The following is a 6000-nucleotide window of genomic DNA, read 5'->3' on the forward strand; positions in this document are numbered from 1 at the left end:
TCCCACTGAATGTCAATGGACCATTGGCTGGGCCATTACATCTCCCGCAGCGGGTCCCACAATGCAAGGGCCAAAAAATCCAGGCCCAACTCTCCAATGATCTGAAAAATGCAGCTTAAATCTGTGTGTCGCTTAATATACTGAGGATTAGCGGTAATAGCAGTATACAGTACACCAGAGGTCATATGAGATGCTCACCGCATTCACTCCCCTCTTATAAAGGCGAGACCAATATGCACAGGCTCATGTTCAGACTGAATAATAAAATAAGTGGTTAATGTATCCTTCTGACAACATATCTCTTATACAGTTTAATAAGTGAAGGAACATTTGGATGTTTCAATCAATGTGTTTTCAAAATGCATTATGTAGACGCCAATTCCTTATGTAGCTGTAGAGATTCAAACTCCAATCTAAACTAAAGCCCTAAGCAATCTGTGATGGAGCTTACTCCATGCAATTTTTTCTTCATGTTACAGTGAGTTCTTTGATGCCAGTCTGAAAACCTTGTGAGGTGAAGATATTACCATTTCCCTGAAGATATTTCTCTTTAAAGGTTCAGCAATCAGAAAAATGAAATTTATCTGTGAATCTCGATGTTAACTTTCCAAGTCATTTGGGGCTAAATTATAGTGCCTGATTTCAGGCCGGGGGCTAGGATGCACATTTTACCTCATGCATGACTGAAGTGATGCTTCAAATGTTGTGCTGCCCTCTTTAAGTGGGCAGCACGGTAGCATTGTGGATAGCACAATTGCTTCACAGCTCCAGGGTCCCAGGTTCGATTCTGGCTTGGGTCACTGTCTGTGCGGAGTCTGCACATTCTCCCCGTGTGTGCGTGGGTTTCCTCCCGGGTTCTCCGGTTTCCTCCCACAGTCCAAAGATGTGCAGGTTAGGTGGATTGGCCATGATAAATTGCCCTTAGTGTCCAAAATTGGCCTTCGTGTTGGGTGGGGTTATTGGGTTCTGGGGATAGGGTGGAGGTGTTGACCTTGGGTAGGGTACTTTTCCGGGGGCCGGTGTAGACTCGATGGGCCGAATGGCCTCCTTCTGCACTGTAAATTCTATGATATTCATCTATAATTGTGGCATAGGAGGACGCATATTGTTATTACCCCTCTGAAGGCCCTGGGGGATCGCTGATTGATCTCCCCCTGGGCTTTATGGAGTATGAAGTACCATATTGAGCAGGCAGAGGACTTTCCAGTAGGGAATCGGTGGTGGGGCTTTAGATGCCGACCCAGACCCTGACCGGGCAGATCCGGATGTTTCGGGCTGGGACACTTGTTTTGCGCGTAAAAGTTACGGCTTTATTTTTGTTCCAGAATAAACCTTCTTTGCCTTCCAGCCTGCTTCTCCTTGAATTATTACATTGCCGACTAGGATTAAACACGGGATTTTGAGCAACCATTAAAATCCAGGAAACAGCTCCAGTAAGAGAAAACAAAATGGAAATGCCCTTCTTTGGCAAACTTGAGTAGAATAACACAAATGTAGAATACTCGACCCAGGATGCCGAGCGCATGAGCTGTTTCTTTTGCGCCAACAGCATTGAAGGGACGAGAAACAGAAGGTAATCTTCCTGACCGTATTTGGGGCCCCGACGTTTCGCATTATTAAAAGCTTAACGTACCCAGCGGCCCCTGACACTAAAATGTTCTACGAGCTCATAGACTTAGTGCGGAACCATTATGGCCCAAAACTGTTCATCATCTCCAACTCTATTGCTTTAATATGGCTGGGAGAACCCTGGGGAACACGTTACAGAATTCCTTAGTAGGTTGTGGAAGTTGGCAGAGTGCAGCGAACTCAGCCCATCCTTGACTGAGGTGCTCCGTGATAGGATGGTGTGCGAAATTAACAATGTCAGAGAATAGATTCATTCTACATAAGGGTAGCAATATATCTTGATGACATTTTAATCACGGGGACTGCTGAAATAGAACGTCTACCGAACTTGGAGGAAGTCTTGAGGCAGTTTTCCAATGCAGATGTATTCCTGGTTTCAAGCAGGTGAAGTGAACTGCCTAGGGTAGCGGATGAATAAGAAAGGCCTATACCCCATGGAGGAAATGGTCAAGGGCATTAAGGAGGCACTGATCCCGTGAAATACAGCCGCGTTGAAATGCTTTTTGGGGTTGATAAATTATTATGGGAAATTCTCTGGCCACTTATCTGTCACCACTGCACCTGCTACTAAAGAAACATCAAAGGTGGTCGTGGCAGGCACCAGAAGATGAAGCCTTCGCAAAAGTAAAACGGCAACTGCTGTTGGCAAACATACTGACCCACTACGATTTCAGAAAGGAAATAAGATTGGCATCTGATGCCACTCCCTATGGAGTGGAACAGTCCTCTCACATCGTTGGGAAGATGGCACAGAACGGCTCATTGCCTATGCGGCTAGGACCCTTGCGGATGCAGAGTGACGCTACTCACAACTTAAAAAGGAATGGTTGGCTATTATTTTTGGTATGTGAAGATTCCATCTCGTCAGCGGCTGGCATTTCATAATCATAACAGACCACAAATCTTTGATGGGCCTTTTCAAAGAGGGAAAATCAATTCCCTCCATTGCTTTGTCTCAAATCCAATGTTGAGCCTTGCTACTGGCAGTCTATGAGTACTCCCTTGAGCACTGCTCTGGAGCGGGTATAGTCAACATGAATGCCTTGAGTCGTTTCCCGCTGCCCATGAGCTTGGTCCCTTTTCCAGCATTGGAAGAGGTCGCCATGACGTGAATCTTTTTAGATACCTTGCCGGTATCTGCAAAACAGATTAAGGAGCGGACACAGAAGAATCCCACGTTGTCCAAGTTGCACCACAAGATCCTCATTAGCGGAATCCGAGGAGACTCCACTGATGACATGAAATCCTATCTCACAAAAAGAGAAGAACTGAGTGCCAAGGATGGCATTATCCTGTGGGAATCAGGGGTGGTTGTCCCCCGCCCAGGTTAGTGCCCAATCCTGATGGAGTTACACAATCATCACCCTTGGGTTTCAAAAATGAAGCTGCTCATGAGGAGCTATGACTGGTGGCCCGAGCTTAATTCAGAGAAATAAACCAGTTTCCTCAGCCTACCTTGTGTGGGCCTCCGCAGAAGCGGCAGCACTCCTGGCCATCTGATTTGGCCGGCAGCTCTGGTAGGCCGGCCAGCCGGCGGGCGGCTGTCCTACAATGGACAGCAAACCCGGCATTAACCTATTCACAAGATCCAAGGAAAAATCAAGAGGCGGTCCCGCTGTTGCCAACGCGTACCTCCGGCCACTGTCAGACCCCAAAGCGATTCACAAAGGTCTGCCCAACACATTTCAGTTTGACGGATGTCAACATAGATTCCAATTTTTAGGTCTCAGAAATATATAAAAAGAAGTCTCTGATTAAATTTGACAAAGATAACTTTCAAAACTAAAGCCATGCCAAAAAGCTATGAATATTAATTGAATGATGGGCACATGACCAACAGCTTACCTTGTGTGAAAATGCAAATCAATTTTTGGCAGCTGGAGTTCGAATCTTGGAAATGAGAATGGAATTTTTTTTTTAAATCCTAGCTGGATCTCTGCTCAGAATAGATTAAATGATTAAAATGATATAGGTATTGAACTAATTAGGTTAGCCATCTAATCTTCCACTCAACAATGTCTGCAGAGTAGAACAATGCTGCCAGGGAAGTAATAAAACATCCGAAAAGCAACAATCGGACAGGGGAAGAAAAGGAAACAGGTGGCTCCACAAAATGAATACATCCTTCACGTTACTAAAACTTTGCTTTTAGGAACAATTTAAACACCGTAGTAAACCAGGCAGGAATAACCAATGTGACTGAGGTGATAAAAGAACTTCACATTCAAGGTTAACGTGAGCCACCAGAGTAAGTATTTTAGTGTTTTGCTGGGAACACTTTTTTTAAATTGTTCCCATGGGCTGAATTGCTTCACTGTGAAGAACTGAGGTAATGCAGGCAGCCAACACGATAAAACTCTGGAAACTGGAGCTTCACGAAAACGGAGGGCAACAAAGCGTAAAATGCTAGTCCTGTGATGCCATTTATATGAAATTAACATCCAACATACACACAGTTGAGAGAGTAAATGAGAAGGACATTATTTTTATTGTGTAATTCCAGTGTAGGCCGAGCATAAGAGCTTCATTAGTGTCACAATGGGCCCTGTGATTTCCAGTATTGACCCTGATGGTCAGATCGTGTGGTGTAAATGTTTGATGAACAAGTCACAAAGAATATCTTTCATGGCACATTGACAACTAGGAAACAATCTCATGGTGTACAGCGAAAATGATACAAAGACTGCTTGAGGGACTGGTTTAGCATAATGGGCTAAACAGCTGACTTGTAATGCAGAACAAGGCCAGCAGCGCGGGTTCAATTCCCGTACCGTCCTCCCCGAACAAGCGCCGGAACTTCATTGAAGCTTACTTGTGACAATAAGCTATTATTATAAAAAAATACTCTGCAGCTGCTCAAAATAGACAACGACTTGAATATATATGGCTGTAAAATGTATGCCTGTTTGAAACAGAAAATGCCAGAAAAGCTCAGCAGGTCTGGCAACATCTGTGGAAAGAAGCAGAGTTAACGGGCTTGATGTAATGGGACAAAAACAGAGTCCCGTTTCGGGCACTTTTAGCAGTGTTTCTTGGTGCCTGCAACAGCAAGAAAAACCCCGCTATTTAACAGCACTCTGCTGGATTTTTGACCTCGGTAGGAATGCCTGATCGAGGTCGGACTTACATAATTTCCTGCGCCAATGAGCCCAGCTCGCCGGAGCAGGCAGAGTACTCCTGGTTCTGGGTGTCATTTTTAAAGGCCACCCTGATCTTTCGACCCCCTCAGCTACTTCACTGTGGCCTTTGGACCTCTCCCCACTGCACCCAACATAAGGGGTCCTCGAATCCCCCTCTCCACACCTCCTAAGGGCAAGGCACCCCTAGGCCCCATCCCTGGCCTGGGAAACCTGGCACCTGCGCACCTTGGCACAGCATGCCTGGCACCCTGGCAGTACCCCAGACAATCTGGAACTGCTCCCTGAGTATCCTGGCAGTTCCAGGGTGGCACTGCCAGTGTGTCCAGGTGGCAGTGTCAAGGTGCCAGGCTGACAGGGCCAAGGTGCTTGGGTGCCAGTGAGAGATATCGGGTACCACCCTGCCCAAAGCCCGACTACACAGGGGTGTCTAATGGCCTGGGAGACGCCCACATATGCCATAGCACCTCGTCCACGTTTGTGGAAACCAGTGCTAAAGTCTCCCAAGCATAGCCATTAGAATTCCTAGAATTCCTGCAGTGCAGAAACAGGCCATTTGGTCCATCAAGTCTGCGCCGACCGTCTGAAAGAACACCCTGGTGCTGTGAGTCACCATGTCATCATCCCGGGCACTGAGAGAATCCGGCGCAGACATATTTAAATGAGCCGAATGGCTCACTTGAATATGCTAATCTGGATCTCGCTCCATGTGGGTGAGATCTAGATTGCTACAATTTGCGAGATTTCACTGAATTTGGTGAGGCGTTTCGAACGTCGCGAATCTCACGAAAATGGCCGTTGCGTCACCAAGTTGGGCGCAACAAGGCCATTAAATCGCACCCAACATTTGAGTGCAATATGACTTCTTCAGGACTGGAGAGAGATAGAAATGTAATTCTGTTTATACTGTTGAAAGAGCGGAGAGCGGGGCAGATGTAGAAAAATAAAAGGTCAGGAATAGTTTGCAGTCCAGGAGAGATTAAATGACAAAGATTGGACAAATATGGAACACAAGACAAAGGGAGTGGTAATGATAGTATAAAGACAAAAGCTGAGGTCCAGAATAGGTGTTAATCACAGCATTCGCAATATTTTGCTTTTATTTATTTTTGTTTGAAAGCTTAGTTTTAGCATGCAATTTTTGGGACTAAATTACTGAGTATCATAATTTGACATTGACAGGAGGTACTAAATCAGAACTTGCAGCTGTAGCACTCAAATGTAAATTAGAAAC

Source organism: Scyliorhinus torazame, chromosome 2 (assembly GCF_047496885.1).
Source record: "Scyliorhinus torazame isolate Kashiwa2021f chromosome 2, sScyTor2.1, whole genome shotgun sequence".
Classification (NCBI taxonomy): Eukaryota; Metazoa; Chordata; class Chondrichthyes; order Carcharhiniformes; family Scyliorhinidae; genus Scyliorhinus; species Scyliorhinus torazame.